Source organism: Hippoglossus stenolepis, chromosome 12 (genome assembly GCF_022539355.2).
Source record: "Hippoglossus stenolepis isolate QCI-W04-F060 chromosome 12, HSTE1.2, whole genome shotgun sequence".
NCBI classification, from domain to species: domain Eukaryota; kingdom Metazoa; phylum Chordata; class Actinopteri; order Pleuronectiformes; family Pleuronectidae; genus Hippoglossus; species Hippoglossus stenolepis.
Genome location: NC_061494.1, coordinates 13,558,261 through 13,572,063, shown reverse-complemented (window position 1 = coordinate 13,572,063; position 13,803 = coordinate 13,558,261).

Sequence of the window (13,803 nt, the reverse complement as noted above, 5' to 3'; positions counted from 1 at the left end):
TCTGTCATTATGCTTTTCTTTTTTTTTTACATACACCTTTTAGGACTGAACATTTTAATAATTAATTACAAATCCCCCTATATTTTATCCACTTTGTTTATTTACCACCATGAGCCTCATATTTCAGTTGTTAGAAATGTCTGACTTTCTATTCAAAGATAATTTCCATTTCTATTACAACACGTTAACACCCATTATATGATAAAGTGACATACATGCACTTTCAATATAATATATAAGTAATATAGTCAAGTACTTATACAGACTCTACACATACCATGTTTATACTCATATTCATATTGTTTAATATACCTGTCTATATACTTATAACAGTCTATATATATATATATATATATATATGCATATCTTTGTATACGTTTATTTCAATATCTCCTTATACATAATGCGTAAATGGTCTGTTTTAGTAAATTACCTGTATTTATAAAGGTTTTTTCTGTATTATGCCCACTTAAAGCACTTTTCAATACAGTTTTGCCATGCACCCATTCACACCCATTCATGCAGGGAATCCATGTGCAGCACTTGTGCAGCAGGTGAATTGCCCTTCCGGGGACAAATAAAGTGGTTTTGAATTTGAATGGAGAAGTTGGGGATCGAACCACCAACCTCTGGTGCATATGCAGCTGTGTAGATGTGTCACTGACCTGACTAATAGTCAATATAGTCAAGTACTTTCTCCACACTCTATCACATACCATTGTATACTCATATTCGTGTTGTTTTCCATAACAGTCTATATATGCATATGTATGTATACATTTATTCAAATATCTCCTGATACATAATGCATAAATGGTCGGTCTTGGTAAATACTCTATATTTATAAATAGCTTTTTCTATATGATGACCACTCAAAGCGCTTTACAGTACAGTTTTGCCATGCACCCATTCACACACATTCATGCGGTGCATCTATCTGCAGCACTTGTGCAGGCATGTGCAATGGAGAGGCTGGGGATCGAACCACCGACCTCTGGTGCACATGCAGCTGTGTAGATGTGTCACTGACCTGGATGTGCAACTTGTTATATTTACATTATCACTCGATTACTCAATCTGTTCTATTCTGGCCCGACTCCACTGACACTGCAGTTTGTAAACAAAGCATTAAACATATGTTTCGATATCAATCAGTTCATAATCAATAAGACAAATCTTTGACTTTATATGTAAATACATATTTAAAATTCCCTGACAAATTCAATGTTTTGAGTTTGATGATGAATCACCTGCCAGAAAAGGAGAGTAATTACAGTAAATGCTCACTTAAAGTATTTAAATGGCTTCTTCTACATTATCTAAGCAGAATCCACAGAACTGTCTCAGCTCCCATTTAGTGATGAAAAGAATAGAACAACAGCAGCACATTTGCATATAGCAGAGTTACAAGTATCAGCGGCAATGATCCTCAAAAGTAATAAATAATTCTTTTCAGACTGATGAGCAAAAAGTTAGTGTTCTGTCTCATAACAGTCACAACGGCGTGTGTGTGTGTGTGTGTGTGTGTGTGTGTGTGTGTGTGTGTGTGTGTGTGTGTGTGTGTGTGTGAGAGAGAGAGAGAGAGAGAGAGAGAGTTTGCAGGTTTACTGCTGCCAGATGTATAATTCTTATGTCATGCTCCACTGAGTCCAGCCTCCCAGAGACCCCCAATGAAATTAGGTGTGCGTGTGTGTGTGTGTGCATGTGTATGTGCGCGCGTGTGTGTTGCGTACAGCCCGCTGAAATGAGATGTTCACATCCCAAGGACGTCTCCCACCATAATTTAAACTCACTGGTGCTGGAAGACTTCAAACTGAAAGTGCTGAAGTCATAAACCAGTGCACTTCTGTCTTTACTGTTATTGTCTGTGATCTACCGGTGTAAATCCACAGGCAGGTGGCTGTGACTCAAACAATGCAAATACCACGACAGAAACATTAACCTCTTCCGTGTTGTGATTACAACATATCGGCCGCAGGGCGGGCCGTAAAATTAAGTTAAAGACCCAAAGTCAACACTCCCTTTATTTATTTTTATTGCACTCGTGTTGCACTTTATCTGCCCCAGGTTTGATTTGCAGGTTGCAGAGTTCTCAGTTTGAAAATGTGAAGTGTTAGAGAAAAAGAAAGTGCTCCAGGCTTGACTTACTGCAGCGCATGATACCTTCAGCTATTTTACTCCCTGATCTACAGTCTCTCACAGCGGAGACCAATGTTTTTATTTACGAGGGGACAAAGAGACATCTATCAGCACTCAGCTCAGGCCAGTGACGGTGTGTAGTGTGACTTTGAGGCGGAGAGCGAATTGGATTCCTTCCCCTGGGGCGCGCTGGGACAAATCCAAGACAAGATGTTGTGGTTTGAGACTGTCTCCATCTCATCCAGGGCTTCTCACCACCTTACCTCACCCCCACCTGTCTCCAAGGTCGTGCCTCCCCCTCCTCCTGCTCCCTTTTAAGACTCAATGATCATAAAATAGAGCTTCTTTAAAGGTTCAGTGTGATATAGGTGAAAGGGATCTACCGGCGGAAATTGAATATAAAATAATGTTATGTTTTCACTAGTGTGTTTCATTTAAATTGTACGATTTGTTGTTTTCTGTACCCTAGAATGAGTCATTTATATTTAAATACGGAGGACGCCATCTTTTTGTACAGTAAAAACTGGACAAATTAAACACCTTTTGAGTTTTTATGACAGCTGAAGGCTACCACAGGTTCATATCTGGAAGGGGAGGATGAGATGAGTATTCAGCTTTAACATGCAAATCCACCACAAGATGTCACTAAATTCTACACACTGAACCTTTAAGTGAAGATGAGGAATGTACAAAGCTCAAGGGAACAATGGGGCTATAGGGAGGGGCTTCCTTTTTACTACGGCATGAAGAAATGTCCCCTTTCCTCTTTAAGAGCTGTGGAAAGATATAGTGCTACAGCATCATGATGAATCCCCTCCGCGGTGGATAGGAGAACACTTCTCATATCATTAAGCTTTAGTAATGGTCTCGATGCCGCGTCCCCTCTGGCAGGGTTGCCTTGTGTTCACTCCTCTGGCTAACAGGCCCTGCAGGATGTACAGTACCTCCAGATTCCCGCTGCTCCGCTGCTGCGGCTGCTCCTGTCTGATTCAAGAGGCCGTTTCCTGGAGCCATGTTTAGTGAAGCGGTTGGATCCAAAATGTTTCCTCATCAATTAAATATTATGCATGAAGTTTGAGTGCCCCACAAAAAGAAAGTTCTTCGGGTTTAAATACTCATTCTTTCATTTTACAAACACACACACACACACACACACACACACACACACACACACACACACACACACACACACACACACACACACACACACACACAGACACACACACTATTAATATTGTTATCATTATTATTATTGTTTTTATAACAACCAGCACTGTCGTCAGGTGCTTGCTCATTCTGGAAACTGGTGAGTTTCTCTATAACACTGTCAGGTCTCAACCTTCCTCTGTAAAGTGCCTGAAGATAATGGAAGTTGAGATTTAGTGCAATACAAATTACACTTAATTGACTTGAATACCCACATATCTTCATCTCATTTATGGCTCTGTGGAAGAGAGGATAAAACTCAGGCTCTCTATCAGGACGTCTGTATCGGCGTGAATCAGGGATGAGTCCTATCTTGGTCACTTTTAGGAACCTTGTGTTACTTCCACTCCCTACTGACGTTGGTAGTTTGAAATACTTTTAGAAGGACAATGTGTTGCATGAGCTGTTTGTTCTGGGAAAAGAAAGTATATCCATTGTATTGTGGCAAGATAAGAGTGTTAAGGCTTCTTTTGTTTAATTAGGCATAATTCGTGATTTAGGTGTTTTGTGTAAGTTTAGCAAATTATATGTTTGAGCTGAAAACCTTATTGTTGGACTGTAAATTAATTATTGGTTCGTATTTCTTTCTTATCATTGCACATTCTGTACATATTTGATAAATATGATTATTGTGCATTCATATGTTAAATCTTTCCAAAAACGCTGATTCAGCAGACAGCAGGACTTAGGGGTCTAATCTGTGTGATTCTGATTGGTCACCTGCTGGGTTCTACTATTTAAACTGATGCAGCACACATAACAAGCAGGGAGAATTCATCTTCCTCACTTGTTCTGTAACCTTGTCCTGGTTTGAATTATTTTGTTGGGTCTGGCATCATATCACTGGTGCATGACACGATAATGATAAAACATCATGCATGCCTAAATCTTTCCCAGGTTAACAAAATAAAAACAATATTTATTATTGCAGTTGAACAGTTTAACTTTTGTTGTTTACCCTCCTGTTTTTTATTCTCCGTTTCGTCGCACGCTCACAATGAAAACATTAGATTTTCTGTGCGGATGAGCTGCAGCTCTGATCTTTGAACCACTGAGACGGCTCCACTGTACTTTAGCCTCCAGGGCGTGAGTGTTACAGCAGGCGTTGGTGTGAGTGCACATCGCACACACACACACACACACACACACACACACACACACACACACACACACACACACACACACACACACACACACACACACACACACACACACACACACACACACACACTCACATACAGGGATGTACGCAGGTTTAGCCAACAGGGTCCTTCATAGATCAGCCTCCCCTGACAGCTCTCTTAAATGTCCTTGGCAGCCCCCCAACCCCCGGCCGTAGTTTCCCCCTCTCTGCTCCTGCTTCCCTGCTCGGGCCAAGCCTCTGATGGATGCCGCCATATTTCTCTGCCTCTCTCCTCGAGAATGCTCCCATAACCACTGTGCCCTGTAATGCATGACACAATCTGTATATATCCCATTAAGTGTCACTTTGTGAATGAACCTGTTTCTCCACAGTCAGTTCGCCTCGCAGAATGACATGCAGAGGATAGAGGCTGGAAGCTTACGAGCTCCTTTAAAGTCAGGATGAATGTCTCCTGGACCAAACCCATCCTCCACAACCCCCTGCTCCCCTCGTCGAGTTAGCATCTTAGCCACGGCTAGTGTTTCCATTGTGAGAACTGCTCTGTGGAACTCAAGTTAAATGCTGATTAATATGTATACGATCTGCTTCTGTAGCCACAGTTTCACCAAGTGTCAGTTTTACAAAGCAACAGCTCATCTGCCCAACACGCACGTCCTCATGAGACTGTGAAGAATTACACTGTGAGGAAATGTTTGTTTCCTCTTCACCCTCCACAGTTCCTTAACTAATATTTGTTTTGAGTTTTTTTTTTTTTACATCATGAAGTTTTGTACACACTGCTTTGCTATCAATCACGGTTTTTAATTTAATGTATGAATATGTGATTTATGTTGCTCGGACAGAAGATATAAATCTATTTTGCCGAGGGAGGGATGGAGGGAGGGTGTTGGGTGGGGGGGGATAAGAGCGCTGATGGTCCCTTATTGATTGGCTGGCTTAATAGTGTTTGTTCTTTATAGCTGATCTCAGGGAATAAAGCAAATAAATAGTTGAGAATGAGTTCAGTCACTGAGATACTCACGAGGACGGGAGAGAGATGGAGTGTGGAGGGAGGAAGAGGAGGCAATTGGAAAGGAATCAAACAGCTGGAAAATGGAAGGAGAAAAAAAACAGCTGACGAGCCGAGTCTGATAAATATTAAATATCAATACGATCATTTCCACAGAAGGAGCTAATCACTGTAATTAGCATTTCACATTAGTTGTACATGAAGATTGTTCTGACATACTTCTGCTGAGCTTTCATACACTTTGCTTCCAGGTACTCCCGTCCCTTGTGCTTTCAAAATGCTAACCTTTATCGACAAATCTCTGCACAGTGTCATAACGTGACAGAACATGGCGTTTCTCTGTAAAACCCAGAAGCCACATTGTTACACGCCACTCTCGTGTCTCATCTTTTCTGCTAATGCAGAGTGTCAGGCCCTTATTTGCTCTAAGACAGTTTTAAAACCTCATAGGATTTGTTACATGGATTTGAAAACCAAAAAGTTACCCAGGACCAGACGTCCTGGAGCCTGGTGAAGGAAGTTTGTGTTTACATGTCAAGTTAGGTGAAAGGAAATAAATTACCCAGGGTGAAGTGCATGTTATATAAATGCATAACCGCGCATAATTTTTGGCCCAGTCTGAGCGTCTTATCATGGGAACAAACTATTTCTACGTGTCTTAAAGAAGATGGATCTTGCATGAGCATCCTGTCTCCGAACCTGATTCATGACCCACAGAGGAAACACTAAAAAGACCTCAGATCTGTGACTTCAGCTGCTCCCAACTTGGTCCTCACCGAGAGGAGGAGAGCAGAGCATAAATCCAGCCCATTAGGCAGCAGGTCTCCCGATGACAGTTCCCGCCCCTAGGCTGATGTAAACCAAACTTCCCATTCGAAGATGAAGAAGAATGTCAAGCAGGAGCTGAAGCCACCTCGGCCCCTGTCACCCTGCTCCCGTGATGCCTTGACATTAATCGCAAATCGATTCTAAATAAGGGACGGGGGAAACAAGTGAGAAACGGAAAGGATGCGTCCATCTCCGGTGGAGGGACGTGCAGAGGGGAAGAGGCAGAGGAAGAAGACTAGAAGACGGGCTGGTTTGAGGGAGCTGGAGGAGGTATATTAAAAACAGGATAACATTTATTAGACATCCAGGCCTTATCTCCCCAGCTATATGTCTTTTGCTGAGGATAAATAGAAGAAGCTGGAATGGATAGCAAAGGACAGACAGCACGGGTAAAAGTGAATGCATAGTCCTAAACCACAGAGAGCTGCAGGTTTCATATTGTGCTTGTTGCTCTGCAAAATGACTGCGGACTGACCATAACTTCACTGACACAGGTTGCACAGGTTTCAAAGGAATCTGTTCTCTTTTTTGCTAACTCTCCTTCCTTATTCCCTTTCTCCTCAACCTTACATTTGTGCCACGTGTCTCAAAGTCTCCCAAGCTTCTCCAAATGACCTGATGATAGGAGTAATGAGCTCTGTTTCATCTCATCATGCTAATAGTGTATTGATCTGAGCCTGGAAGAAATGACTGCATCATCTCCTTAGTGTGCCCGTGTCACAGCGAACGCCTCGGACTCATTGCATTACAGACATTTGGCTCTGGGTGATCGCTCAACGTCCAGAAGTTGAAATATGAATTATTGGCGGAAACTTTATTTTGACCTCAACCTGCTGTTAGAGGGATTAGTTAAATAACACATGTACCATATGTTTTACCAACACTGGGCTCCAGGTCCAGTAGGTCTGATACACCTGTAAAATCGCCATCACACCATCTACCACTGTTTCTGAGCCCTGCGCTGTTTCCGTTGCTGTCAGCCTCGGTCAAACACCATCCCTCCTCCTCCTCCTCCTCCCGCGTTTCCGTCGCTGTCTCCTCACTGGGGTAATCAGCCATCCTCCTGCAAGGTAATTCCTGCTCAGGAGTGCATGTGGCCGACACTGCGGAAATTCATTTTTTGGTTTAATTTCAGGCCTATTGATCGTGGAGCGCTTTACGGCTGCATGACATCCATAATCACAACAATGGTGTGACAGCACAGATAAATAATGTGGCACAGGCATGGAGAGAAGGAGGGATGCGAGGATAAAAGGAAAACAGAACTGTGAAAAGAAAAGAGAAAGAGCCCAGTTTCCATCTCTTACTGTATTCTGTATTAATTACCGAACCCCTCCTCGTCACACCCTGCCAAGCCCAGCCCCCTTTCACCTGATTGATCTCCCCTCAGTCGACATGAATTAGTTTTCTTCCCAAACTTATCTGAAATCAGTTTGTTTAAGCATCCATTAAGGCACAGGAGCCGTGGCTCTACAGTAATTGCCGAAGTTACTGTAATATCTATAATTATTATGATTAGTGGAGCAGAATTAAGTTACTGCTATAGAAACCACAAGCAGCCGCAGCGTGATTATCAGGTTTTGCATAAACAAACGCTGTGGTCGAGTGAAGCAGGAGATGATTCAGGCAACAGTGGGGGAGCAAACTAAAGAGGAGGAATTATCAGGTAAAAAATAAATCAAATTGTAAACATAGGACCACGTAAATAATTCATCCTGGTGGAGCATGTTGAGCAATGTACAACATGCCACTGGCTTAATTTTAAAATTAGATTATTTTGCCCTATTTAACACCCTTAATAAGATATTTGTGGCATTACCACAATGCCGTCGAGTCGTTTTCTCTTCGGTAAACATAAATGATGGGTCCAGTGAGGTCAGGGTCTGTGTGGGCAGAAACTTTAAGAGCGTCCGGAGAGCTGGTTCAGTCCGGCAGCAGAGGCCACAGCAGGTCTCTGCCTCCACTTGTTGTGTCCACAGCTCTGTTTACATCACACTCCACCACAACTTAGCTCAGTTTGAACCGCGCCCAGGTCAGGAACATATTATATATGTGATATATATATACTGTATCATATAATGAGGCGTGATAAATGGAAGTCCAAAATGTGACCTTTCAAAGTGTACATGTAGTTAAATGATAACAGTGTCGAGTAAACAGTGGTGCCGGTGATGCAGCAGTGCATAAAGCATGCCTCTCTGTCGTTGTTGGAGTGTGAGGAGGGTGACAGCTCCCGCTCATAAAATGTCTCAAGTCAGGAGGGCGATAAGATGCAGGGCTAATGCGGCTTGGCACGCGCTTTTATTTGTGCGGAGGCGGAGAAGTCCAGCTCTTCTTCGCCTCCTGGACAGACACAGCGCGGAGTGGATACTGTAGCAGGATGGGAAGCGGCGGGGCGATGGTTTGCTTAGCTGACACAGAAGAAGTCGGCAGGAGAGAGAGGAGCAGACTAGTTTTTATTTCTGCCAAATGAGAAGTAATTGGGCTACTGAAGTTGTATGCTTTTATCTGCTGTAATGCAAAACAGTGGAATGTAGTTTATTGCATGATACACCAGTTTGAATATTTTTTACCACATCATAATATATTAATATCCATATGAAATACCAACTGTAATAAAATAAAACAAAATAAAAACTCTGAATAAAGGGACACCTAATGTTTCGAAAACAGCGGGATAATATTTGCTGAACTTTGTCATCGGTCCTTCATTCATAAAATCCATTCAGATTGTTGCTCACAATGCAATGAAGTAGTAAACAAACATCTTTGCATTTCCAGATTTTTCTACATGTTGAAAATTGCTGCAGAAAATGCTCATGCACTTGACAAAGTATCGACATTTATTGCAGAGAGCCTCATCCAGAAAGGTACCTGCATGAACCTTTGGAAAGTACCACTCCACAACAAGCAGGGACTAGAGTTACTTAATTTTAACACTTTTTGCTCAATTAAGAGAAAATACCCCTTTGTTAACTCAGTTTTAGGTTGGACACTTTAGCAGTAATCCTGTGTTACAAAATAATGTGGAGTTTGAAAGTCATTTAGCTGACAGACTAGTCTCATTAAAGCTGAGAAGCATTATGGGAAGTGTAGGATCCAGTGTTTTTGGAACATCACCTACACTAGGGATTAAAAGGATTTTGGCCACCCCCTGCTCTGGTTCTGACCATTTTATAAAACAACGTGTCCAGTGAGAGACCTTAAATTGAGCTGAATGCAACTATTAATCACTGGAGTACCCTTTAAAATTGTGTTATTGATTTTAAAAAAAAAAAAAAAAACGTTATTTCAACCATCCTGGTAAAACATACCCATCCTGCACTTGATGTGACGGTGCAGTGTAATTAAAAAACACTTAATTTGTGGAGCCCTCATTGTTCTAATGCGGTGACAGGAAGCGGTAAAGTTACAGGCCAATCCCGCTGATCCTAAGAAGAGTTTTCAGTCTTATTACATTTAGCCACTGTAAAAATCTCATCACTTTTACCTTTATCCTGAGCTGCAGGGATTTGCTGCTGCTATGCATGCATACATAATGAGACAAGGCTTGGTAACAAAACTGTTTCTTGTTGTTGTTCGGGATGAGCGCCACTGGGAGTGAATTGTACCACAACGTTTCACACTGCTGATCAACTATAGCTATTTGTATCTGACGCTGCACCCGGCCTGCTGCCCTTTTTTTTAGGGAGGGCCAGTGACCCAATCATGGACACGGCCTGTTAAGAGAAGCAGCCTTTTCTTATCTGCATGCCCTTGGAGTACGCGCCCATTGATATGCCACCTTGACTCTATCTTCATGCCAAGATGCTTCCAATTATGCGAGCCGCTGGAGTGAGGCAGAGCGTGCGTTTCTGTATAAAAAAGTGGTCCATGGGTAATGTGATCCTGCCGCTTTTTCCCCCCACAGGGATGGTTCCTGCGCATGGAAGAAGGGGGGGATTAAAGGAGCAGCCATTTCTCTACTCAACACTTCCCAGATCACCTCCTTTTCCCACAGTCCCATGACCCCGTAAGGTGGACTGATCTGTTTGGTAAATGGCTCATCAGCGGGGCCGGGGCTCCGCAACAACCGGCATCCATTATACGCAGCGGTTCAATGCATCATACGTGGGCATTTGTGCTGTGACATCAGTTCCTGTGTGATCAATCTTTCTGTAGACGCCTCAGACACCGAGGTGAGTGCACAGTTCAGGGCAGATCTGTGACTGACAGCACGCGGGCTGTCACTCGGCTGAGATGATAAGCTCAGTGTTTGGACAGCCGCCGGGGAAGTGAGAGACGAATGGTGAAGAACAGTGTGGAGACGGACTGTTTACAGCCTGGGAAAGCTTCTTCACGAACCAGGATGCCTGTGTCAAAGATCCCTCCTTTTCTGTCAGGCTTCCAGAAATCTTTCTGTACTCGTTCTCTTATCTCACTGGGCAATTTTTCATTCTAACTGTGGACCGTTTGAAGAAACTGATCTGCACATTGGTTTAAATCTCAAATCTTTCACTACCTCTTTGGACATTTTTCAGTTTCAAGCTTTCATTCATGGTGGTTTGCATGTTCTCCCTGGGTCTGTGTGGGTGTTCTCTGGGTACTCCGACTTCCTCCCACGGTCCACAGACATGCAGGTTAGGTTATTTGGAGACTCGAAATCGACCATAGGTGTGAATGGTTGTTTGTCTCTTTATGTTGGCGACCTATGTACGCTGGGATTGCCTCCAGCCCCCATTCTCCCCTAAAAGAATAAGCAGTATAAATAATTGATGGATTGGTTGAGGATTAAGTTCATATTCCCTTCATCTGCTTCCTCTGACTTCCAGAAGAGGGCAGCACTTCTTTACCAAATGTTATTGCACCTTTTGGCCATGTTCAGTATTCTGGCTTTTAAAATGTCTGTGCTGTGTAATTCCTCCAGGAGAAGGATGCAGACAGAGGTCATCCCTGGACTCTTCCCACACCAAAGAAGTGCAGAAGATTCCCCGCATGCCTCTCATCCTTTTAATCTCCTCTTCCCCCAAGTTCACTATTTTGAAAACTATTCAGACTAAACGCAGCTTGTCGTGCACACTGTGATTTTAAAAAACAACAGGATCTACAGCAGACTTCTCCTGCCTGTCGTTCCTCTTCTCCTCGCAGACTTTCTCCCTCTCACACACTCTCTCTCTCTCTCTCCCTTCTCTCTCTGTCTTTCTCAACTCGCCTCACTTTTTCATTGCACCCCTCTCCCTCTTTGCCTCTGCTCCACCCTATAATCACGCCGGTTCATGGCTCTCATTTGGAGTGGTATATATAGCAGTAATTGTCAGGGTGCAGTACAGAGACTGGGCAGAGCATGTGTACTCTCTCACAGGGCTGTTTTGCAGTAAATCTCACAGTGGAGAGGACAGGGGGGTGGGGAGGGAGGCAGGGGGGGTCTATGTACGTGCGCGGGCTTATGCACGCACACGTAAAGTCACACTCACTCTACGCGCAGTGCTCAAAAGTTGTGCACATAGAAAAGCAGATTTTAAAAGGCTTTGTTTTTGCTTCTGTTAGTCGTCATATCTCACCGCCTATTCATCTACTCTCTTAATGGGCCCAGCACAGAAATTGAATGTGTCTCATAATGTGTTTTCTCCTTCAAAATAATGGGAGAATTATGCAAATGAATCCCATATTCAGGAAAACATCTCCTTATCGGTAAATGTTAACAATCCCCGGTGATGAGTTATGGCCTGTGTGTAAGTCAGCTGATCTGCACATGATCCATGAGCACATGGAAACACATACCCTGCACATACAAAATTGTGACAGCAGCTATATCAGTTGTAAGTGGACGCAAACACTAATGAGCTTTGTCATTAGCTTCTTGGATTATACAGCAGCAGCTCATCACCTGGAACATGATGAAAGGCGACAGTTCCTATTATCAAAGCTGCCACGTGTCGTTCAGCAGAAACATTCCTGCTCAGTAATCTGAAGATCGATCGCAAAATATTCCCTTATCGTGTCCGTCTGCCTCTTAAACCATGGAACACTGCATCCAAAAGAGATGACGGCAAAAACCTGTTATCCAGTCGAGTTGTTTGTATGTGTGTGTGTGTGTGCGTGTGTGTGTGTGTGTGACACGTTGGTGGTGGCAGTAGAAGTGGTGGTGAGGGGGGGGTTCCTTTTAGCTTGTATGGACAGGTCTGTCATTCAGAGAGTGCACACAGTCTCCATTGTGGAGCCGTCTGTGGTCCCCATCAGGTCAGGGTGGGGTGGCAACGCAGGGGCCTCACGAATAAAAACACGTGCTGCAAACAGGAAGTGGATAACTGACTGCGCGGTCTGCGTGTGTTTATGAGTTTTGCCCATAATTTCTCTTAATTTCCCCCCCCCCCCAAATTGTTTTCTCGATCTTATTCAGATTCATATTAAAATAGTGATCCGGTTTACTTGGGTTTCACGATGGATGGAGGGCCACACTGCAAAGAATGAGCCTTGATGTAATCAAGGTCTGACTCATGAAATCATATTCCCTTGAATCGCAAGTTTTAGATACGAGGATCTAGCCTCTGCCAATGTGATGAGATAATTTCAGGTCATTTCATGGTGGTTTTCAAAGAACAAGTGAAACTGCAGATGTGGGACTAGGTGGATTTATCTCTAACTTCTCTGGCTAAAAGGTTAAGACTTTGGGAACTGATATAAATCAAGATAAGCTGTGAATGCCTCTACGTTTGTTTACAGTATGTGCATGTGTGGTTAGGGTCATGGTTTGCTGAAAGTACATGAAAGGATGCTGAATGTGTGTGAGAACACAGCGTGAACCCAGGTGCTCTGCTTTCAAGTGCTGCTTTCCTGTTTGCCCAGCAGCTGCTTCATCCTGGCCAGTGACCACTTCACAGCTCCGCTGTTTTCTTTTTGGGTGGACTTGTCAGCTGCGATCAGATCAGATTCTTCTTAAGAGTAGATTTCCTCTCCAGACAGCTGATCACTCCACCCAATTGGACCAGATTTGATATGCTCGAATTTAGTCATTAGCGCCTGAACACTTGTGTGTATTTTTGTTTCTGGGTTCCCATGAGGGGCAGTGTTTGTAGAGGATTAGGTCACAGAAAATCTAACAGCTTGAAAGGGTTATCTTTGGGCAGCCTGGTCACTTTGAGTGGAAACATGTAAAATCATTTATTCCTCTGGTCTGTTAAAAACAAGAACTCAGGGTGCTTGAGTCACTAATTTACACGTTAGATCTTCCGACATGATAATGCACATGTACCAGAGCAGGTAGGAAAATATTACATTATGTCACCTCACAGCACGAGGGGGTCGTGGTTCGAATCCCAGGAGGAGTTGGGAGTGGAATTGCATGTTCTTCCTGTGTCTGTGGGTTTTCTCTGGGTTCTCCGGCGTTCCATGCGGATTAAGGCTAGTTTAATTGGAGACTCTGAATCGACCGTAGGTGTGAACGTGAGCGTGAATGGTTATTTGTCTCTGTATGTTGGCCCTATGATACGCTGGCGAC